This window comes from Lactuca serriola, chromosome 5 (genome assembly GCF_051521515.1).
Source record: "Lactuca serriola cultivar US96UC23 chromosome 5, Lser_US96UC23_V15, whole genome shotgun sequence".
Taxonomy (NCBI): domain Eukaryota; kingdom Viridiplantae; phylum Streptophyta; class Magnoliopsida; order Asterales; family Asteraceae; genus Lactuca; species Lactuca serriola.
This window is the reverse complement of record NC_136412.1, coordinates 175,023,854-175,049,129: the sequence shown is the minus strand read 5'-3', so window position 1 is coordinate 175,049,129 and position 25,276 is coordinate 175,023,854. Positions and strand designations below refer to the sequence as shown.

General features: G+C 35.1%; 1 pseudogene; it reads left to right on the top strand.

The window, feature by feature from the left end:
• The first annotated feature begins 731 nt into the window (after positions 1-731).
• LOC145049964 (uncharacterized) lies at positions 732-18,972 on the top strand (annotated as a pseudogene).
• Positions 18,973-25,276: the final 6,304 nt, after the last annotated feature.

Here is a 25,276-nt window from a genome sequence, read left to right as displayed (position 1 = left end):
ACTCTATAAACAGAAGAGATGCACATAGATTACACAGTCTCCTACTCTGATACCAGTTGTTATGATTAACACCTTACAGATCGAATAGATTTAAAAGATAAAGAATAAGAACATGATACAGATCAAACTGGTGTTGAATGATTAACAGTCATGCCTCAGAAGAACTCGATAAAGAATTACTTCTGTAGAGGCGTAAAATAGGGTTACCAAGATAATATCAGAGTTAACAAAAATATGATGCATGCATTCACCTTATATACTCTAACCCTAGCAATAAATACGAGTGTACAGGCCCAACTCGTTTATTCAAATGGACTGAACAAACAGGCCCAATGACACAATAAATAATACTCAACAGAACTGGCATATAACTTTTCGGAGTGATAAGCATGATCATATGTCTAAAACATAACTAAAATCTTATGTATCAAAATATACTTGCGATTCTAGTACCCTGAACGATTGTGCTGGTGTATAGAATGTCATGGCGAGGACCCGTAATGGACTAGCAAATGTAAATGGAAGTCGACAGCCTAAGCCTAAGCATGTGATTACGCCGGCACCAATCGTTGCAATTGCACCCAAACCCATCATAGTGGTAGGAGTTCTAGAAATGTTGCAAGAAATGCTAGACCAACAAATAGATGAGACAAGACAACTACTTCAAGAGAATAAGGATGCACTTACTGCACTAGTTGTGAAATATGAGTTGAATAAGTAACAGTTAGAAGATGGAAACTGTAGTAGAGCCATTAGATAGGCTGAACCATGAAGAAGTAGAAAGGACAATACAAATGAAGAAGTTGTTCGAGATAGATGCAGGCATGAAGACTTCATGGCATCCCAACCACCAAGCCTTTTTGGAAAGCCAACACCAGTGTTAGTTATGGATTGGATTTATAAAATGGAGATGACATTTGAGAGTTACGACTATAGTGACAGACGGAAGACATTTTTTACATCTAGACAACTACAAACTGGTGTCTTAAGTAGTGGAAAAGAATGGTCGTCACTATGCCGAAAGGAGAAGCATGGAAGATGTCATGCGAAGACTTTGTTGTACAGTTAAAAAGGGAATACTGTTCAGAAAGAGACATGTTTGAAATGAGCAAGGAATTCTAGAATATGAAGAAAAGAGACATAAGTGTTACTAAGTACGCTGCAACATTACTAAGAAAATAAGTTAGCTTCTCACCTGGTTCCTATCGAACCCTCCAAGGTCGAAAGGTTTGCTAATGGACTACCAACATATTTCGGTCGAATGGTGAAATTAGTGATGAGTTTTGAGCATTCTAACACTCCTATGGTGTACATGCAACCCTATAAACCTTGGATCTATGTTTTCTCTATCATACATGAAAATAAGAACTTTCCAAGGCTTTAATCCTAACTAGCATATTATGAAGCTCTTATACTACAAAGTACTAGTTAGATAACAAACCTTTTGATGTAGCTTGATGTCTTCAAGCTTTAAGAGCTTAGCCCCAATAGTGTGGAAGCCTCAAGTGGAATCACAAATCACCAAAACACCTTGGAATAACCTTGAGAATAAGAATACTTTGGCTCTCTCTAGTGAAATCGGCTAGCCCTGTTAGTGTACCCACACTAGTGCCAATTTCACCAACGAAGGATATCTTTATATAGTGTGGAGACTAGGGTTAAACCCATGACCTTTCATTTCATATGATCCATGGGTTAGACACTCCATGGACTATCCATGAAAGCTTAGCCCAACCTAAATGAACTTGGCCCATCACACACATATATCTAAGAGTCCATAGTTAATTAGTTCATTTTGATCACTTAGTTAATTCTAAATTAATTCTTTATCAATACTAATTAAATAATGTGATTCCATATTAATATATTAGAACTTATAATATATTAATATAATCATAAATATATTATTCTCAAAAGATTATACATATAAATTGTGTCGGTTAAGTGCAACCTAAATGGGCCATGTCGGGTCGGGTCAAGTACATACCAAATATAGTTATGGACTTAGACATTAATCCAATAGTCTCCCACTTGGATAACTCAAAAACTATTATTGATTATGACTTCAAAACCTACCTGGCAATCGTAGCTCTTAAAGCCGTTGTCGAACTCTGATCTTGTCAACAAACTCTAACCTTTGTCAATGACTTGTCCATTAGATAAGGGATCATATATTCCTCCATTCTGGATATCATATGGACTGAGACATGGATTATAATCATTCTCTCTATCCATTTGTTGTTTCCCGATTTCCGATTCATGACGACTGACTGATTGAACAAATCAAATCAATCCTAGATTGGCCAAGCACTCACATGTATCATCATTAAATCATCGAGCGGCCCACAGATATCGCTTTTATCCTGAAGGTAAAAGGAATGGATAAACTTCGACTCATATGCTTGATCTTCTACTTGTTAAATCATACACAAAGGCACGTTTTATAACATCGAGTTACCAATGCATTTTCGTGCAATAAATGTACTATCATCTCATAGTAACAACACATATCTCTAGGTTTGAAGAATATAAGATATTATCGTCTCATGATCACTCGTGATAAAATCCATGAAGTGATTCAAATGAGCGCGGGTTGAATCCAATACTCAGAACTTATGAGCACTCATGAGTGTTTTGGCACAACTTTGTCCACCAACTTGGACCTCTACAAGCCAACCCATGATAGTCTTGATTCATATCTACTTCAACCATATGACCGACTGTGGATGGTTTGAATAACTTAGTCATTCCGGTAGAGTAACCTAGTTATTATGGGAGTCAAAACATGCAAAGTGAAACACAATAATAAATGAATCTAATATGGTATCAAAACCTATGAATATAAATAAAACACTTTCTATTTATCACCATAATGATTACTCATTATTCATTGTTTCGGTTTTATCAACTTTATACTTGAATTAAAAAACACTAGTTGTCCCATGCTCTAAGCATGTACACTATGTTTTTCTAAACAATAGTTTTGCCATACACCAAGTATGAACTCTATGTTTGTCTACGATCATTTTCTTTGTGAATTAGATCAATTGAACATAATTTCAAAGATTCTCTTTTCACACTCCCAATTCCTTGTCTTAAATGTAAGAATTCCAAATTCCTATCATTTATCGAAATCTGTTTTGATTTTAAACTTATATGCATTGTTCCTCTTGTAATGATTATGCACAAAGCCACAAAGAATTGGCAACAATCATTACAGAGTATCCCAATAGAGAGCAATTCCATGGAAATGATGTCGCAGATTCAAAGCGCATTGCTTTGAACATGCTTCTTGCATTAAGTTTCTTTAACCTTACACATATTGCTTCCACCTAAGAAGACAACTCTATATTGCCATTTTGACTACCACTTCTGAACAAGAGTTGCCTCTCTTCAGACTATGTCAATATGGTCCTTCCAATATTAATAGTATACTTCCAACTGTCCTTGAGCAACCAATCTTCGGTAAACCTTAGATTGTCCTCGACAATTGCTTAATCACTTTAGTCATATCCAATTCAGAAAACAGTTGGACCTCTAGAAGTTAATACTTTATTGACATTCTTACCAAAGTTCAGATTTCTGATACTAGATTGCTTTGATAAGACTTTATCAAAATTATACACCTTATCCTAGATAGCTCACAGGTGTGTCTTAAACAATTTCAGAACTATGAAAAGGGATGTCGTAATCATAGTCTCAATTGTTTAGACCTTTTGTCATTTCTCATAAGTCAATGTTAGTGTGCCGGTTAACCAAGCACGCTCCACTAACGACTTTGAGAACTGCAAATATCACAATTTCTATCTACTTAAAATCTACTTAGTGAAATAATTTCCTCACAATCATTTTCATGAATCGGAGAGAAACCTTATGACACTTAGATTTTATGGTGTATGTGTTCTTATCCACGTGAATTTTTCAAAACCATAATCACAAGACTAGGTTAGTGACAAATCCTAACTCATATGGATTGAACTTGTGCAATCTTAACTTCTTGCCACCTGGCAGCTCAAGGGCCTCCCATTGCTTCCAATTAGCTATGCAAACAATTGAGAACATGTAGAACTCAAATGTATAGCCAACTTAACTGGAATGGGCACAGAATATGTCAACATGATAGGTTATAAATCTCAAGTCGTGTGCTAGTGATGAAATACAAGTTTTTATTCTTGATTACTTCTTGAAACCCTTTTAGGATCTTTTAGACTCCCACTGTCTCCTTGACCTATAAGACTTTCTTGCCAAATATTCAAGAGACAGTGTAGATTATAATCAAGACAGACACTTAACACAATTGGCCTTAGTTGATCTTTGTTTTATCCAAAATATCACAAATTACCAATTTCAAATGTACAAGAGTAGAAAACTTTTACTCTTACATTTGACAAGTGTTTTTTAAACCTTCTTTAAGACATGTCACTCAAGTTACAATCTTAGAGTATAACTCTAAAAATTGTTTTTGGAACGATTTATGAATCATCTTCTTGAATTAGCCACATCAACAATTCATAACTCCTCTTCTTAACTATCATAATTCGCTTAGAGGATGAATTGTGATAAGGTCTCAAAATCATTAAGATGATCTTAAAACATGATACTAAAGTACTCTCCCATCTTTTCAGATTTGAGAAACTTTTCTCCTTCTGCCTAATTTGATTCTTCTCATTCGTTCTGCCATACATCGAAAATTTTCAATGTATCAGAATTACACTTAAACTTGTAAGTGTAACCATATTTACTAAACTTTAGTAAATCATGATGAATAGTCTTATCCATATTTTGTGGTAGACGTTGACAAGTGCACAAGAAAGTGTACTTGATCCCTTAGTCCTTCTCTTGAGTCACATATACATGTGAACACGGAACTCGTCTTAATTTTCGAAAGTTGAAAATTCTCACACATCACACTCAACACCTTGTATGATTCCAAGTTTCAGTCCAGTTGAAAACTTGGGTGATGAGAATATTTCCTTATTTGGTAAATTTAGACACTACCACAAATGAAAGAATCAAATTCATATTTCCAATATTGCTATAAACATACAAACATCAAGTTTTAATGAATGTCATTGTAAGGAGATAAAAATAAAGTAAAATAAACTTTTAATTATTTTAAAATACGGAAAAAACTTTTTCCTTACAATGTAACTTGAAATGAAAACTATGTTATTACATGTTTCCTAGCAATCTATCATAACTCTGAAGAAGTAGCTCAAGAATCTGATCTTCAATCAAGCGATAAAAATACATCTTCGCGATCAGATTCAGCATACTCTTTCTTTTAGTTTCCTTCACTTTTCCTTTGATTCTTAAAACATCAACATGTGACCTAGTCACATCATGTAATAAGAATCTCAGAATAGAAACTTAACCGAGTTAGATAGTGGACTTTACCTGAAGTAGAGTCAAACTTATTGACTTTACCAGCCTTATGATGTTTCAAGTAAATTTGGCAGCTTCGCAACCAATGCCCTTTCCTTTTGGCAATAGAACCATATGAATCCTTTGGGAATGGTACATGGGATAATCTCAGACTTAGCCTTTCTATTTAGCATTTGGTCAACTGAGTTGACTATGGCCGATCCCTTTCCATTGGGAAGAGAATGCTTTTTCTGGATTTCCAATGTCACCATTTTCAATGTCCATTAAGTTTTGGGAAGTTGATCTTATAATCAAATTTGCTTTACTAGCCTTCCAAATCATTTCTGATTCAGCAGCACCAAGCAAATAGATAAGATCATTAAGGGTCTTGTCATAGTTTGTTTCATAGGAGTCCCAAAGGGAACTCACTATATGACTTAGAAAGTGATTGAACCACCAAATTTCTCAAGACTTTGACACCCAACTCTCCCGGCTTGTCAATATGTGACGTCATATCCAAGATGTGATCACACCTAGACCTTGCCATGCCAATAGGGCTTGCGTGACCTTGAACTTGTGGGTTAAGGAGAATAACTGGAGGAGGTGGAGGAAGCGAAGTTCCAAGAGATTTGGGAAGATCATAGATGTCTGAACTAGACATCTTTTTGGAGATATTCAAGTTAGTTGATTTAAAGTCCTTAATATAACACCCAATATGAAATATTAAGGCTAGGACTCAACACAATATTTTATAACTTGGAAGAGGGATGCCGTAATCCAAGCTATAGAATATTTAAAGGTAGGTGAATGACGATTCACTAATTTCCACCAAGATAAACGAAATGTATTATTAGGTTTTTAATTGCTTTTGAAACTCCTAGTTCTTTTGAGATTCATTGAACATTTCAATGGCATGTTTCAATCTCGAGTGTGCCCTTTAGGTTTTGTGATAGGGATGCCGAGGATCACAAAACAAGGTGTGAAGTAACCATGCAAATTACTTGGTACCCTTAAGTGTTTACCCCTCAATCGATGTGCCGGTTAACCACACACGCTCCATCGATACTATGATAAACATTAAGTTACCCTTTGTTTACCTTGTTAAATACGAGTTAGTGTGCCGGTTAACCACACACGCTCCACTAACCGACTTAAACAAAGTGCAAAGTGTAATTTCATGGATTAGCACCTTATTCACATTTTCCTAAGTAACTAAGATTGGGTATTTATAAAAGGTTTAGTTACTTAGTATTTATCATTAATACTTTTAATGAAGGGAGAATTTATAGTCTTTGTCCTACCCGTTCGGCTAACGACCCTCCATCTGTCAAGGAAGCGGTGGGTGAGAGTGGACACTCATTAAACTGTCATTTTATAGACAGTAACCTTATACCCCCCTTATAGACCGGTTTCGTGAATGAGGCCTACTAATGGTAAGAATAACTTTACTCTTATACATATATATATATATATATATATATATATATATATATATATATATATATATATATTATTAACTTATAATATTATAAAGTATAAGGGATAAATTTTAACTTTTAAAATTCTAAGGGCTAACTTGGCATTAAAGTATTCATAAGTGAAAACTTTTCAAATTCCAAAACTTAAGGGCAAGTTTTGAAACTATTCAAAACTAATTAATTTCATAACTTATGTGTTTAAATTAGTTTTAATTAAAAAACTCTTCAAGTTCCATAACTTGAGTACAAGTTATGGAAGACTTTAAACTAATAAAAGAATGTAACTTTTCTTTATTTTGTAACTTATGGATTTAATTAAGGATACACATTTTTTACTTAATAAAGTGACTCTTGAACCTCTATAACTTGAGGACAAGTTATGGAGTCATAAAACCATTGTTGAGAACAAGACTCTTGATTTTGTAACCTTTGCCATCTTTTATGAGTTTTAAGAAACTTAAATGTGACATTTCATGTAACTTGAGGACAAGTTACACAAACACATTTTAGAATCATCTCTTAGATTAAAATGTATTGAAAATACATAATCAATTAACTTATCTATTAATCTAAGCAACTCATATGAACAAAGATAATTCACATCAAACTTTTTCATGTAATTAGCATCACTTTTAAAGTACTACAAAACTTGAATCTATTAACAATTATCTTTGAAATTGGATTACCATGAATATTACCACATCAAAAACAAGTTTATAAGTTCAAAAAGCAGCTTATGGTAATGTTCCTACTCCAATTCCAACCAAAAACCACGAAGATATGCTGTCTGGAGGCTAAACTCGTCGAGTTCTTCATGGAACTCATCGAGTTCATGCTCTAATACATGAACTCGTTGAGTTTTCTACTAGAATTCGTCGAGTTTTAGGCTCTGACAGATTCTTGGCTTCGAATAATCTAGTTGCATCAAGTATAAGAGAAAGCAAGCCTAGGCTCTGATACCACTGATGATTTTTGAGCATTCTAACACTCCTATGGTGTACATGCAACCCTATAAACCTTGGATCTATGTTTTCTCTATCATACATGCAAATAAGAACTTTCCAAGGCTTTAATCCTATCTAGCATATTATGAAGCTCTTATACTACAAAGTATTAGTTAGATGACATACCTTTTGATGTAGCTTGATGTATTCAAGCTTTAAGAGCTTAGTCCCAATAGTGTGGAAGTCTCAAGTGGAATCAGAAATCACCAAAACACCTTGGAATAACCTTGAGAATAAGAATACTTTGGCTCTCTCTAGTGAAATCGGCTAGCCCTCTTAGTGTACCCACATTAGTGCCAATTTCACTAACCAAGGACATCTTTATATTGTGTGGAGACTAGGGTTAAACCCATGACCTTTCATTTCATATGATCCATGGGTTAAACACTCCATGGACTATCCATGAAAGCTTAGCCCAACCTAAATGAACTTGGCCCATCACACACATATATCTAAGAGTCCATAGTTAATTAGTTCATTTTGATCACTTAATTAATTCTAAATTAATTTTTGATCAATACTAATTAAATAATATGATTCCATATTAATATATTGGAACTTATAATATACTAATATAATCGTAAATATACTATTCTCAAAAGATTATCCATATAAATTGTGTCGGTGAAGTGCAACCCAAATGGACCATGTCGGGTCGGGTGAAGTACATACCAAATATAGTTATGGACTTAGACATTAATCTAACAACTAGCAACCAATCTGACAACAACCATCCAAATTGCCAAATCTCTTGAATCTCTTGAGCACATGATCAAAGGAAGAACCACAACCCAAGTTGAAGTCGTAGAGAAGAAGGTTAATGAAGGATCCTCAAAGTCCAACAAAAAGAGTATCTTTTCAAAACCTAGCCCCAACGATAAGAATAATGGGTAAAACACCGAGTCAAAATGGTGTAAAGGATGCATAAAGAAGCATTTTGGTCAATGCAAAGAGGATGTACTATGCTACAAGTGTGGAATAACTTTTCATTATGCTAATGAATGTAGAAAAATTGAAAGGGTATGTTTTCAATGTAAAGAAGAAGGACAATCAGTGAAGGACTTCCCAAAGAAGAAAAAAGTTTCACGAGTTTCCCAGATGACTCTTAGGGTGGTAAAGGAGGAAGCAAATGTACCCTCAGGAAGCCAATAGAAAGAAGTTGATTATCTAGGATGTCTAAGATACAAAATGGTCATCGGATATATAGATAGTATTATGTGATGTAGCTTGATGAAAGAGGCATAACGTTTTGTAAAGTTGAATAAACATGTAATCGTTTTCAAGAAATAATACATCCCTAATTATGTTACACTGGCATATGTGTTAAATTGTTTTGAAGTCGTTGTGTGTAGTAACTTAGATAAATACAAGTGAATTCATGGGACGAGTATGAGTAGGCTTGAAACGTAGTAGAGGCCTATACTACCGGAACCACAGGACTCGCACTTGGATCAGAAAGAGTTACAAGGTTACTAAGGCACCAGCAGTTGAGTTTGTTTTATTCATTTCCGTCGTTACCATCGTTTTGGTAATGACTAAGGAAGATGAATATATTGAGACCCTAGTGGTCATAACAAATCAAGTATGACTAAGATAAAACCTAAGAAGTAAGTTACTCGGTTCAGAGAACCAATTTTGATGTAGCATACGACTTAAGTTAGGAGATTGAAGGAAAAGACAAACGAAGTGATCAACTGAAGTATCAGAGTTATCGTAAAGACTAAGCAACCTGTAGCTAGAAGCACTACATGCTTTGCTATGATTATATCACACTAGAAAATTTAGGGAGGTATCTTCCATGCAGGAATCAGGATCAAAGAGACCCGTGTCTAGCCATTGCATCATGCGATGGAAGGCCATTTGAGCATGACCATTCAATTTGTTACAATAATCGAAGTAAAGACCATACCATAGATCCAATCCGCTTGTGAATGAGAAGGGCTTTATGATGAAGATCGAATGGTTATTCGAAAGTTAGGACTGACGGTCCAACAAAGAAGGAAGGGCAATTGCACGTTTAAGCACCGCCATCAGTCAAGAAGTCCAAGAGCTAGAAACTCATTTGAAACGATGTAAGAGTTATGGTTATTACCTAGGATGGAAAGGTAATGTGTGAGATCATTATACAAGCCTTTTTTTGCTGATGATTCCGGGACGTAATCATCCAAAGGAGGAGATAATTGTAACGCCTGCAGATTCGGCTATAAAACGACATTTTGATAGAAAATTATTTAGGATACACAATCTTAACCAAAGTAATAGTATATGTGACAAGGATTTCATACAAATAAAGAACTTTGAAATCCGACTTCATATGAAGAAGTTATGCTTATTCAAAGTTTCTTGATTAAACCAACATATTTATGTGCGTCGTAAAAAGTGAATTTTAGATAAGTTACTTATTACCCTAAGAAACCTAAACAAAAGTCATAGTAATCGTAAAACCGTGAGTGTGCATATAGAGAACGTCCAAATCTGACTTCATATGAGGAAGTTATGATTCTTCGAAATTTCAACGCAGTAGCGCGGACACAGAAATCGAAAATTGAATCGGTCGATTTTTAGACAAAACAATCTAAACAAGAGTTGAATATCTCATAAATAAGAGTTTGTCGATATAAAGACAGTCGAGAATGAATATAATATGAAAAATATATGAATATTAAATGGAGTTTAGCAGTCTAAGCCTTCTAAAATAATAAATAAAAGAGTATAGTGAGAAATGGTCGATGGAGTCTAAACGAAAGTTGTGGATCTATTTGATAGCTACGCGTGGATATAAAGAACGTCAAAAACGAAGTTTACATGAACAAGTTGTGAATTTTTGAAATTTTTCCGAGTGCGCGACACCCAAGCTTCCAGATGAGGCGCACCGCTCCACCTGTTGAACGCCACGCGTCACACTATAGGAAGCCGACCACGATAGGGCGTGGTGCACACCTAGTCGGAGTGTGGCACGATTCATGAAAAATCAGCCTATAAATTGCCTCAACTGCTCATTCTTTCTCCCTACACCTTTCCTAACATTCTCTCTCGAGTTTCTACTTCCTTAGCCCCAAAATTCTTTGTATTTAGGGTATTTTAGCAAAGCTCTGAGGTTCTTGAGTGCCTGATATTAGTAGTTATCATGTAAGAGTTTTGCCAGTTTACTTTTCAGACGTTTGTCAGGAAAACCTTTGTAAGCTAAGTTACACTTATATCGCTTTCAATGTAACTTATATTTATATTCATAGTCGTCATTGTGAATTTGTAAATAAGATTTATTAGTGATTCCAAGTCATTATATTGATTGATCTACTTACTAGAGTAATGTGTAGGATGGATTTAGTGAGGTGTTTAAAGTGTGATTTCAAAACAGTATACTTTGTATACCAAACTGTCACACCCCCGAACCAGACGGCGGAAACGTCCGAGGGCTCTTGTGACTTAAATTGAATACCATCACAATGAATATACATGAATCATAACATAATTCATCATCATGCATTGAAATATTACAACTGATATTGTTTACATTGTTTTAAACATTACAAATCAATAACATAAACTGTTCGATAGATAATCTAAGCAAGACACCATGACTTAACTTGGTACTTATTCTTCGGCTTACCAGTTACCTGAGAATACATGTTATTTTGAAAAACGTCAACATATGAAATGTTGGTGAGTTCATAAGTAATGTTACGGTAAAATGATTTGGTGAAGTTTGTAAAACCCAGAAAATCCGATATTTTCTAAAAAGAGTATTTGTTTATAAAAAGTGTGAAGATCCGTAAATATGCTTGTTGATTTTCAAAACATGTATAATTGTTGAACTTAGAATACATCACACAAGTGAAAATGTTGAACTTCCTAGGAAAACCCGATGTTTTCCCAATACGTAAATTACATGACTTGTTTATTGTTATACCGATACGTCGAATGTTTTTGATTACCCGGGTGGCGTTGGGTTAATTAGGGTTTGTGAGCTGTTATAATCATGCATTAAGAAAATGACTAGGTTATAACTACAAATTACGAACGATCCTTAAAGGCGTCAGCCGTTACTACTCACTTAATCCACCCACCCTGATTTCTATTGTTTATCGTCCTGAATATGTTTACTTTGATTTCTCATAAGCCCAAAAACCGAGGAGAAAGGAGGATACGAAGCCCCCTTTATTTCCATGAGTTATTCAAGGCTATCGGGAATGCGAAAGACACTTGGCCCAACTCGCATTTGACTTCTCGACCTCACTAGCAGCACTAATGGGCCACTAGGGCCCAATAGCACATTAGAGCTATTGAAAGTCCTTTTACATGGAATTGGGTCATAGAAGGCCCAATAACACGTAAGCGTATTCCCTTCGGGCCCAAAGATCATGTTATTGGGCTAGCAAGGCCCAACAAGCATAATTTGAAACTTCCAAGCCCAAAGTTTGTAGGTTAACTCCTCATAATTATCGCGTGTTTATTGAAATGCTTTGGTTTTATGATTTTGTTTTGTTATTGATTCGAGACCGAATCAATTCGTTTTGTAACGATATTTGTTGTTGAGAATGTATTTGTTTTTCTGTGTCGTCGGTAGTCGTGGATCTTGTATTTTGCATTAGTGACTTAATTTGTTTGAAAATGGAGTTTGATACTTTTCATTACCCTCCTTTTATAAAAATAACACTTTTGGTCCTTTTTAATAAAAGAGTTTCATTTTTAGTCCTTAAAATACTTTTCTTGACACTTTTGTATAATTTATTTGATGAAAACCCGTTTTTAACCCAAAGTTTATTTAGTTGACAGCTTCAACCCCTCTAGAATAATGATTCTCGGTTAAGGACCCATTTTTCGCAACTTATACAGTTTTGGCACAAAATCTAAAAAGTTTGCATTTTAGTCGTTTTTTATAATGAAAAGCACTTTTGACCCTTATAAACATTTTTTTATGCTAAATACCCCATGTTTTACAGAAAGTTACATTTCCAGCCCCTTAACTTGTAAAATTTCGTATTTGGAGGCTTACTGGGCCGAGAAGCCCATAATTAGCCCATTCGGTTAAAAATTTACATTTTAAGTCCTTAGAAATTTCTAAAAATCAGAAAAATATTTATGGAAACTGTTTTGGCCCCTTTTAACCTTCAAGAACCCTTGACTTGTTGATTTTTACCCCAAGTTTGTATTTTTGACAATTTAAGCCCAAAAATGGGTTTTATGTTCAAGTATGTTCATCTTAACCTTATAAACTATTTTTTCTTGAATTGATTAGTGTAAAATAGCTTATGTTTATTTCCTTTTCTCATGTCTTAGATCTCGGTTTTTACACACTTTTTGATAACATATTCATCACAAAACACATGATATCACACACATACATGCATCAAATCACACATATCATACATTTACACATAGATCTACACATTTTCTTGTATTCTCCCCCATAAAACTCATAAAAACCGAAAAGAAAGGGGTATGAAACTCACCTTGAGTTGTGGATCGGTTTTGAAGAAGATTTTGGAGAAGTTTGGTGCTATTTTCGGCCCTATCAAGCTCCTTGGATGGATCTCGAACTTAGTGGGTTCTAAGATGCAAGATCATGAACTTGAATGGATTAAGAGATGATTTTTGATGGAAAGAAGTGAGTTAGATCATAGATTTAAGCACCAACTTACCTTGAATGATGATTTTATGGAAGAAATTCTTTGAATACCTCTTAGATCTCGAAAATTTGGAGAGAATGGAGAGAGAGTTTCTTTGAGAGAATTTTGAATGAAGTGTGTGTGTGTGTGTGCGTGCTTGGATTCGGCCGAGAGAAAAGGAGAGAGGAAGAAGAGAGAGTGTGATAAGATGGTGCATGGAGATTTGGGTTATTTGCATGGATAACCTCCACTACCTGAAAACAGCCCTTTAATGACGCGTAAACAATGACACGCGCTGATTTACGATACGCAAAAGCGTGTGCCGTAAAAATAATGTCATCTCTTCTAAAATTTGAAGGATAGAGGACATTCTTTTGTGTGTGCCCTAGAACTAATGTCCAACAAAAAAAAATTAAAAACACGGAGGGCACTTTTTTAAATATGGGTGTCGTGTAGAAATGTCGCTTTATATTTTTTTTAATGAAAGACGTTTTCTCTTTTTTGCAGCTGGGGGAAATGAAAATCCCAAAAATTTGAAAGGCCTCCATTGTTAATTTTTTTTTGCCTCTCCTATTCTTCTTTCACTTCATCTAATTGCTCCCTCTTCACAAAACCAACATCTCTCCCTTAATCGAGGTAGCTTTTCATCCAAAAGTTCCCGCATGATACTATTTCACTTATTTTTCGGTAGCGTTCTCCAAATCCTTAGTTTTTAGTTGGTCCGACCATCTTCTGGACTTCGCTTCCGTTCTAGGGTTTTGTTTCTCTCTTTCTCTTGAACACCGTATGATTCATCTTCATTATCTTTTCTTTTTACATGATTTGAAAGAACGAATATTGTATATTCCACTTCATTTGATTCTTGCCTCTTTTCAACATAAATTAGAGTTTCAATTTGGAATCCAATTCATGAGGTCTACTTAGATATTGGTCGTATTTCGTATTAAACTTTCAATTTTTCAACCCGTTTCACTTTAATCCATCTCCTGGAATTCTCTTCATGTGAATATATGTTGAAGCCCTATGTGTATTATCTTTTCTTCATCATGTCTGGAATCTATCCAGGTAAAGGGCTAGAACCCTAATTTCATTTCTAACCCTAATTTCATTTCTAACTCTGTATTTTGAAAGTTTTTTTTAATCAGATGATGAACCTGTTAGTTCGTCCCTTCTCTTCCAAATATGACTTTAGTTTGTGTCTTTGTTATGTGATTTTGGTAAAACTTTCTTATTTTATGTAGCTACTTATCTTATTAAACTATAGCCCTATTTCTAAATAATATTTGTTTGTTTTTTGGAAGCAGTTATCATGTTAGCTAATTGAAGATTAGGATTCGTCTTAAGAGAGGATAAGACAAGAGAAAACTTTGGGTGGGTTTCTAGGGCAATGAATTTGACTATGGTTACTTCAATCTTAATCTTATTTGACTTTAATCTTAATCTTATTTAATCTTCATCATGAATTTGAATTTAATCTTAATCTTATTGTAGAGAGCCATGTTAAAACGAAATATCTATTTGGGTGGGTGGGAATTGAAATATCTATTTGGGTGGGTTTCTAGGGCAACCCTTGGGTTAACTGAGGGAACTTGATGGATTCAGCAAGAAGTTGGCTACATAAGTTTCAACCTAAAGATAGGTTGAGATCAAATACTAGAAGGAGGGATTCAATAAGTGATGGTGAAGATTCAAATAACCCAGCCATGGATGAAGATGCCTCAAATATAATAGATTTCTAGAAAAAAAGAAAATGAATACATGCGCTTACAAAGACACAAAATGGGAGTTGAAGATTTTGAACTACTCATAATGATTGGAAAGGGTGCATTTGGTGAGGTTAGAATCTGCAGGGAGACAACAACGGCCACTATACTCGCCATGAAAAAGCTTAAGAAATCAGAAATTTTACGAAGAGGTCAAGTATGTAATTTTCCATTCATAAAAGTTGATATCTCTTCATCAATACTTTTCAACTTTATTTAAATTATTAAACCCATTTTCAGGTTGAACATGTAAAATCCAAAAGGAATCTCCTTGCTGAGGTGGACAGCAATTGCATAGTGAAACTATATTGTTCTTTCCAAGACAATGAGTATCTGTATCTTATAACATTGCTCATGAGAAAAGATACCTTAACCGAAGATGAAGTAAGATTTTATGTTGCATAAACAATTTTAGGGATCGAATCCATCTATAAACATAATTATGTACATAGGTATATGTTATATGTTTTATAAGCTTGATTCTTGTTTTGTTTTGTTATCAAACTAGGGAAGAATCCCCGCTTTGCGGGGATGTACTTGCCAAAGAAATAATGGAAGGTAAAGGTGAAGTATACTCATGCACCGACATCAAGGTGAAGTTTGGAAATCCTGAAATAAAACATACCGATTAGCGCATTGTACTTCTGTTTTTAATAAGAAGAAATGAAATTAGGGTGCTATAAAAGGTAAAAAGTATTTTACCATATTTCTTCTTTGCATTTTTTTCGCTTTTCTGTGAAGTATCCAGATGAGCCAAATCAAACAGAAAACCCCCCTCACAATTTATATTTAAATTTGACTTATTAAGTTTTATAAAAGATTCTTTTTAAAAAACATATTGAACTGCTTTTAAAGGGTATTTAGGTACTTTTTGACAGAAATAAATTATAAATATCGAAGTTTCCATTTAAAAATCAAAGGGTGTTTGGGTATGTTTTCATAGTCGGGAGAGGCTTATAAATAATTTACATGGGTTTATATGGAATGTTCAAATCCGTTAGTGAAAGGATTTTGTGATTCCAACATCACAACCAACACCACCTTTTCTATCTTTACATGTTGCTTATTTGGTTTCTAAAATATTACTTTTATTAATTATAACATTTATATTGGCAATAATTGTGATTGCGTATATATATTTTTAAAGCAGAGGGGAAATTATGGAAGTATACCTGCAAGTTGATAAGAGAAATGAGAGCTTAACAGAAAAAAGAGTGTGTAGATGTGAGTATTTCATCCAAAAAAATAAAGACAAAGAGGGCAAAAAGTTGAAATGGCATTAAATTTCAATATTTAATAGAATATTAAACTAAATTACATTTTTGGTCATGGGTACAACTCGTCTTTTGCAATTTCAGTTCTTCTTTAACATATTTGGTCCATGTTTCAAGTTAAGAAAGAATTTTTTGTCCCTGAGCATACCTCATTTATGCGAGTATGGTCCCAAACAGTCAAAGATCCTAGCATGAAGTACCTGCAAGACACACGATCATTATTCCAAAATCTTAATTTTTAATAGTAATTAAAATAATAATAATAATTTCATGATTAAGAGCATTTTGAATAGGCTTACACTTTCGGTTTTATTATGATTAAATTTGACTAATTTAATCCTCTCCAAGGAATCATACGACATATTCACTTTTTCAACAGGTATTTGAGTCGGTCTCCTTTTAAGTTCCTCAAGTAGCTCTTCAATTTTCTCAAGTCTCTGAACAAATGGATTTAAACTCTCTCGTGCTTCATCTTCCACTGTGTTAGTAGGATAAACATTCTTCTGTCTTTTCAAAAAGTCAAATGGTAGAATAGTAATTATAACAATCAGTGTTTCCACCAATGACACCAGTGGTCTTCCTATGTAGGTAAATACCCTCTTTACAATCTCTATAATTATAAAATCATCATAAGTTGTTTCTTGGTTGTTTTCTATCTCTACTTCTTGATCCGAGCCATATATGAAGGTTTATTAAGCACCCAATTGTACAATACTCAGAATGTAATTCATACCTTCTTACTTCATAATCAAAGTCAATCATTTTTTTTTCATCAATTTCATGATATTGGGTGTGAATTTATTTTAAGAAACCACTATAACAACTGGTTTTCATATTTTTAGGAGATTTACATACCTTTTGTTGAACTTGAAACCACTTCCCAAAGCAATTATGTGCTCGCTTGAAAATTTATAAAGATGGTTTTAAAATACAAAAGATCCAACATGTAAGCATGAAAGTAATTGCTAACCTTACTCTCACATAAATAGGCAGTTGGTTCCTTTGAAATTGTTGGTCTGGTATCAATTCCACCTCCTTATCCCCTTACTACTAACCCTACACAAACGAATAGTATGAATGTTATAGATTAAAGTCGTCAAAAATCATAAAGTGAGCTGAAAATTGAACTTTCAAGCACCTTGTTCATATACGGTATTGATGGATTGAGAACAGGTACAAACATCTTTTATTAAATGTGTTGGCAGCTATATGAGTCTCTTCCCAACTTGTAGACATGGCCATTAAAAATGCTGAATGGAAAACCCATAAGTTTCCTTAAAGTATTCAACCACAAATTTCATAGTGCCTTGGTCATCAACTGGAAAACTGATGTTTCACAAAAAAATGTATTTTATCACCATGTAATCAAGAAAGGTTGACATAAATAACAAAGAAAATTAGTTCTTACTTTAGTTCTCATGTTGCCTGAGATGTTAAACCATTCTTGATTTGAGTTCTCGGGTATTAGTAAACGGTTGTAGTCAGGGAATCAGGTGACTGAATTCAGTAGGTAGTTTTTGGTCTGGAGAGCTTCTGGCAGGTCGATTATAAGCTAGGGTTTTCCAGACCATGTGGTTAAGCCCGAAATATGGAACAAATATGTGAAGATTTTCTCCAACAATGACCTGTTGTGGAGGGTACACTAACCCAACCTTGATCCAGCCCGGAACAGTAAACGATTCTCGTGCTGTCGGGAGAGAATGAGAAGTAGAGGAGAAGCGGTGGAGGAGGAAATGGTAGGGAAATTGGAAGCTGATGAGAAAAGAAATAGGAGTGAAGGAAATGCGAGTTGGATGATGGAAAGGAAATTGAAAGTCAGAAGAAGGCGTATTCAGCGGTGGTAGATCATTGCTGTCTGTTTGTAATTGGAAGTAGTAGAGGTGGGAGTATAACATACCACGTAGCACATCTCTATTGTAAACATAACACGTAGCAAAAAAAAAAATACGAAAAACAAAAATAAAGTTGTCCAATAGGAACCAAGAACTGTTCATCATGTATTTTAAAATTAGTATATATATAAATAATAATATTTTTATTACCTTTTTTGTTATATACAGGATTTTAACAACACACAAAAACATCAAGCCAGATAATTTGTTTCTTGATATATAGGGACATTTGAGATTATTAGATTTTGGATTGTGTAAACCGTTAGATTGTAGTACACTGGAAGAGACGGATTTCGCCACAGGGGATCATGTCTCCAATTCAACAGGTGCGGGCCATTCTACTGCTCCTAAACGCACACAACAAGAACAATTGCAACATTGTTAGAAAAATAGGACTCTTGTAAGCATTTTTAGATGTTCTGCCACATATATATTTCTTTAATACCATACCACTATATAAAATATCTTATATGTTTCAATAAATAAATAAAAATCATTTATTTTATTATTTTTTATTTTATGTTTAATTTTTAAATCATCTTTTTTAAGGAGACGGCATGGGCCACCTTACTTTCAGGGCAAACATGATAGCGACTTCTGGTGCTGGAGCCGCCACTGCAATCACCACAAATCCATTGTGGGTCATAAAGACACGACTCCAAGTATTTTACTTTTTTTATTTTTATTTTATTTTTTTTAATAAACGATGTTAAATTAATAACATCATACTTTTATTATAAATAAAAAATAAAGTACATTGCTATTATCAGTAAAAAAAATTGTTGTTCTGTTACTTCTATATTAAGTTGTGTACATCATGCATTAAAAGTTGTACATGTTATTTAAGTAATTCTGATCTTGTGTTTTTTCAAGTTGTTAGATCATACAACTACTAACGAACTTAGCCCTAGGAAACTCGCAATCGCCTCCTCAATGTCTAAAGTTCTTGCCTCATTAATGACCTACCCACATGAGGTGACTTCAATTCACTTATCTCATTAATCTCGAAATGACTAAATTTCCCCTATGATGTTATGGCGAGTTCTAATTCCAATGTGGTTTTAAATTTTACAATCATGGGTCTCGTAGGTGATTCGATCAAGACTACAAGAGCAAGGGCAAGTTCGGAATTGCAAAAGTGCTCAATAAGCCAGGAAGTGAAAAGTTTGTGTTTTTATTTTCTATGGCATTGGGTCTACATTTAATGTGAAGGGAGTGATGCAATGTCCAAACTGTAGGAAAATTGAGAAAGGTCAGTGGCTTTATGCAAATGGTTGTCGACCATATCTGAATTCAGTATGGATGACTGGACACAAGTTCTTGCCTAGCCTTTGTCTACAATCAGGAATTTCCACAGGGGTATGAGTTTTTTATCACTCTAATAAACCGGACATTCTTTCTTGTGGTGTAGGTTCGCTTAGGAGCGTAGTCAAGATCAATGGAGCTTCTTGTGTTAACAGAAAGAATATAGTTGTAGCACTAGCATCTTATGAAAATAGTGGAAAAAATAGTGTCGAAAATGCCCCTGAGAAGTTGGAACCTTTGTGGGATGATGGTTATGGGACACAAACCATGAAAGATTACACTAAAATAGCCATGGATTTGAGTCGTTTAATTAGTAGTGATGGTGGGCCACTTAGGTGGTTTTGCCCTGTTGCCTATAACAGGCCTCTAAAAGATTCTCCTGTTCTTATGTATTTGCCTGGTAATTTGTGTTTGGTTATAAAATTACACAAATTACCATTTTACCCCTGCAAGATATGCTTATGTTTACTTACTAATTGGATGTGATACTTTGTGTAGGGTTGGAAGGAACTAGAATTGGCCTTGTTGTACATGAGAAAGCTCTTGGAAAGTGAGTTGAATTTGATCTTCATCTTCTCTTTGAACATTCTTTCTTATAAAATTTTGTTTTATAGAATCTTTAATAGGAGTATGTAAATGTTTGCTTAAAATTTTGGTGTCTTGGGACTTCGTGCGGATCATATTCAACATTTCAGCTTGTTACCAGGTAATAAATTAACTGCCTCTACTACATGCTCTTTCACTTCACCATTGTATCTATTTTTCTTTAGTAAAAACATATTAGGTAAAATCATGGTGTGTTGTTATGAAACAAACAGGCAGGACAGACATACGGATGAAAGTGGAAATCCTTCAAGATATAAAGCTTGTGGAGCCACTAGATGAAGCTTGTATATGGAGCCAAATAAGAGGCACCGCCACTGAAATTTAGGAGCCGAGATCAAAGTTGAATCCACAGAGTAGGTTTTATTACAATTTACAACTCTGGCCTTCTGTTTTCTTAAATATTTTATTAATCCAATATTATCATATCTGTGAAATTTAACAGCAGTTGTTGGTCTTCCTCTTGGTGATCCATCAATGAAGTGGCCAACTTGCATCATGTAAAAACATTTTAGGCGATGATGTAGGTATATGTTTTTTTAATGAATAATATAATCATATGTATGAATATGAAATAAAGTTTGTTATTTAGTATATGATAATAATGTATAGGGAAAAAACTTCTATTGATTTGTTTTATCTTTCCATGGATCGATTATTTGTATGACATTAAATTTTATGCAATGGATTTGTCACACCCCAAAACCACGAACGACAGAAACGTTTAGGGGTGGAGGACGTCATGTATAGTATCACAACAGTGTAATATAATAAACAAGCAACAACATCATCCATTGCATTATAAGTAAAGTTTTAATACATGTGTGTTCTTTCATTGTAGTAAGACACCAAAAATATACAATCAAAATAAAAGACGAGACTTGTCTGCTCCGTCTTCTCAAAACCTGGCCATCGTACCTGTCTACTGTTGACCTGAGAATACAAGTTCTTTTGAAAGAGAGTATCAGCTTTAAAGCTGGTGAATTCATAAGTAATTAAGTCTCATTGTCTTGCTTATGAAAATCTATTATGAAGGCCATGTAAACCTTTAAATGAAAATGTTGATGTAAGTATGAAGAACCCTAGAAAATCCCTTATTTCCTATAAGTAAGAAATGTAGTCTTCTACCAAGACCCGAATGTTTTGTTATGACTATGTAGTCTTCTACCAAGACTCGAATGTTTTGTTATGACTATGTAGTCTTCTACTAAGACTCGAATGTTTTGTTATGACTATGTAGTCTTCTACCAAGACTCGAATGTTTTGTAAGTAATATGATAGCTTTTCCCTTCTATTGACTAGTACTAGAGTACTTAGTCTAACTCCTTGTTTATGTGAAAGTATCACAAAATAAAGTAAACAGGAAAATATAATCATGTAATTGTTATTATCTTGGGTTACCAGGACAAACACGACATCGCCGAAGCGAAAGATAGACCCTATGGATATCCGAAGAGTGTCCCCTCATCCTCTGTAGCGGCAGTAGGGTGGAGGGAGGGTTAGTCCCGATATCGATCTCTTAATACAGATCGTTAACCTAATGATCCTCTGAAGATTGACATCTCATCCACTGTTGCAACAGTTGGACGGAGGAATGGTTAGTTCCGTGGCCGACTCCTAATACAAGCGTTAACCTAATGATCATCCGAAGATTTTCATCTCATCCTCTGTTGCAACAGCAGGATGGAGGAATGGTTAGTTCTGTGGCCGGCTCCTAATACAAGAGTTAACCTAATGATCATCCGAATATTTTCATCTCATCTTCTGTGCAACAGCAGGATGGAGGAATGGTTAGTTCCGTGGAGATATCCCATTGAACCGGGATAAGAAATATAATTTATACAAAAAATACTAATAAATCATCCTCACAAGTTGAGATACAAGTATCCAGGTAAGTGAATACAGGATAATATATCTATGTAATAGTGTTCATGTAGGGTATTCATGTAAGTGTGTTCATGTAACAGGTAAGTATATGTAAACATATTCATGTATCATGTAATCCTAAGTAAGTGTACCCATGTATCATGTAAGGTATTGGTATAGACTCATGAATGAACTGACTCTTGTGTGATTCTTTGTAATAGGAATAAATGTTTGTTTCTTCTAACTATCCCCATGATAATGAACTGGAAAGTAATTGATTGTTAAAGTAGATTTATGCACCCTCGATACACCAGGGTGTAGGAAACTGAACGAAGGATGGAAACTATAACATCAATACATATATAAGAACATATGCGTATAAGTGTAGTTTTGTTCAAGAAGGTAAAAATAATGGTTTTGCAAGATATCTAGGAGTTTTGAACAATAATTAAGAATGACTTGATGTCATTTTAATAAACATTTCAAAACTAATACTCTTGTTATCAAGGTATTTTAAGATAGAAAACCATTTCATGTGACACCTTTTGAAATATGTGAAATCTACTGAGTGAAAACACAGTTATAAAATACATAAGATTGATTTAATAACATACTGTTTTCTACTTGTATTCCCCCCCCCCCATTAAAAGCATTTAAAATCATTTAAAACATTGATTAAGGAGTATGAACTCACCTGTAGTTGGTGGTTCGGATGAACTGGACGGTGTAGGATTGCTAGGTGTCAAGTGAGGACTTATACACACACTACGATCCTAATGAACATATAATCACACATATATGCACTCAATTAGTCTCAAATTACTAATTGATAAATTTAAGACATCCTAGACATAATAAACACTTTATATAAGTGTTTTAAGTCCTAAGGATTGCATCTAAGCTATTGTGGGACAAGGCACTTGTGTTTAGGGTTCCAAAGGACCCCATATATGAGTTTACTCCTCATATACCAACACACATGGAGTTTACGGTTGTAAACTCTTGAGTTTACAGCCGTAAACTCCCAACCATGGGTGTATTGTGTGTTTTGAAGTTCCAAATGATTCCTAGAATTATTCCAACTTGGTGGTTAAATTCTTGGAAGGCTTTAAGGCCTAGAAACACTCCTTAGAGGAGTTTACGGCCCCAAGGCCATTTCCTTTGGAGTTTACAGCCGTAAACTCCCTTGGAATGGTGTTTTTGTTGCTTTCAAGTCTTGCATATGTAGGATAGGTTCTAGACTTTTACCTAAAGCATATGAAGGCATTAGGCACACTTTGGTGCCCTTCTTTCATGTTTACGGCCCAAGAACCATGTCTTGGTTATAAACTCACTTTGGAAGGTGATTTTGATGTGTTTTGGTCCTTGATTTAAGTGGGAACAATTTCTAGTAAATATCCAATGCTTTAGGTGCCTTAAAAGCACCCTTTATTGCATGATTTTGGAGTTTACGGCCTAAGATACTCTTGGGCCGTGAACTCCCAAACTTGGGTGCTTCTTGGTTGTTTTCTTGTCCCTAATACGCATACAAATGAGTCTAAGGTAGTAGCATAACACAAGGGTCGGTCTAGGCTTTGTTTCGGGAGTTTATCGCCCAAGAACACCTTGGGGAGTAAACTCCTAAATCTAGTGATTTAGCCTTCTAAATCATGTTATAAACACATATTAAGCTTTCTAACACTACTAGAAAGAGGTACTCACGTTTTGGTATAAAAACCCGAAGATCCGTGAGAGAGAAAATAGCTTTTCTCTAGTTGGAAATGCGAATAATGAATGAATTTGGTTCAGAATTCTATTTATAGTCTTGAGATGTTTTTGGCAGAAAATATTTTTATTCTTGAAATGATCTCTAATATAATAGTGTGTTGGAATAACAGTGTTGCACAAAACCCAAGTGCACCCACTCTCCTGATATTTCCTGAAGTGTAAACCCTGAATTACTCAAACTTACACGAAAAAGTCTGAAAATTAACTGTGACTGCTATAACTTCTATTGAAGTGATATAGTTTGTACAGAATGGAAATTTCGGGTTGTCACATCATCCCCCCGTTAAAAGGAATTTCGTCCCGAAATTAGAATTTAAGAAAATAAGAAATTACAAATAACTAAGCGAAAAGGTGAGGGTATTTAAGTTTCATCTGATCCTCTCGTTCCCAAGTGAATTCAGGTCCACGCTTTGCGTTCCAGCGCACCTTCACTATCGGGATACGACTTTGCTTTGTTTGCTTGACCTCTCGGTCCATGATCTCTACTGGTTCCTCCATGAAGTTGAGGCTCTCGTTGATCTCGATCTCGTCGAGTGGAGTAACAAGAGTCTCGTCGGACAGAAACTTTTTCAAGTTCGAGACGTGGAAGGTAGGATGTACGTTACTGAGTTCGTGCGGTAGATTGAGTTTGTAAGCTACATGGCCGATTCTCGCAAGAATCTCGAAAGGCCCTATGTATCTTGGGTTGAGCTTCCCACGCTTCCCAAAGCGTATCAAGCCCTTCCAGGGTGAGACCTTCAGTAGGACTCGGTCGCCCACCTGGAATTCCAATGGTTTCCTATGCTTGTCGGCGTAGCTTTTTTGTCAGTCTCTAGAGGCTTTCAATCGTTCACGGATTTGAATGATCTTCTCTGTCGTTTCCCGAATGATCTCTGGACCCATGAGAGTGCTTTCGGGAACTCATCCCTTAGCTAACTGGGTATCACCCACTTCAGCCCAGCACAGAGGGGATCTGCACTTTCGGCCATAGAGGGCCTCGAATGGAGCTGTCTTTATGCTCGTATGATAACTGTTGTTGTAGGAAAATTTAACAAGGGGTAAATGGGTATCCCAAGCTTTTCCAAAGTCAATCACACAGGCACGCAACATATCTTCTAAGGTTTGGATAGTCCTCTCACTTTGTCCGTCGGTCTGTGGATGGTAGGCTGTACTCATGTCCAGCCTAGTTCCTAGGGAACTTTGTAACGACTGCCAGAACCTCGAAGTCAATCTACTATCTCGGTCCGAGATGATAGATAAAGGAACACCGTGCAGCCTTACAATCTCCCTAATGTAAGTTCTGGTAAGTTTCTCCATCTTGTCTGTTTCTTTGATCGGTAGGAAGTGTGCAGACTTGGTCAGTCTATCGACG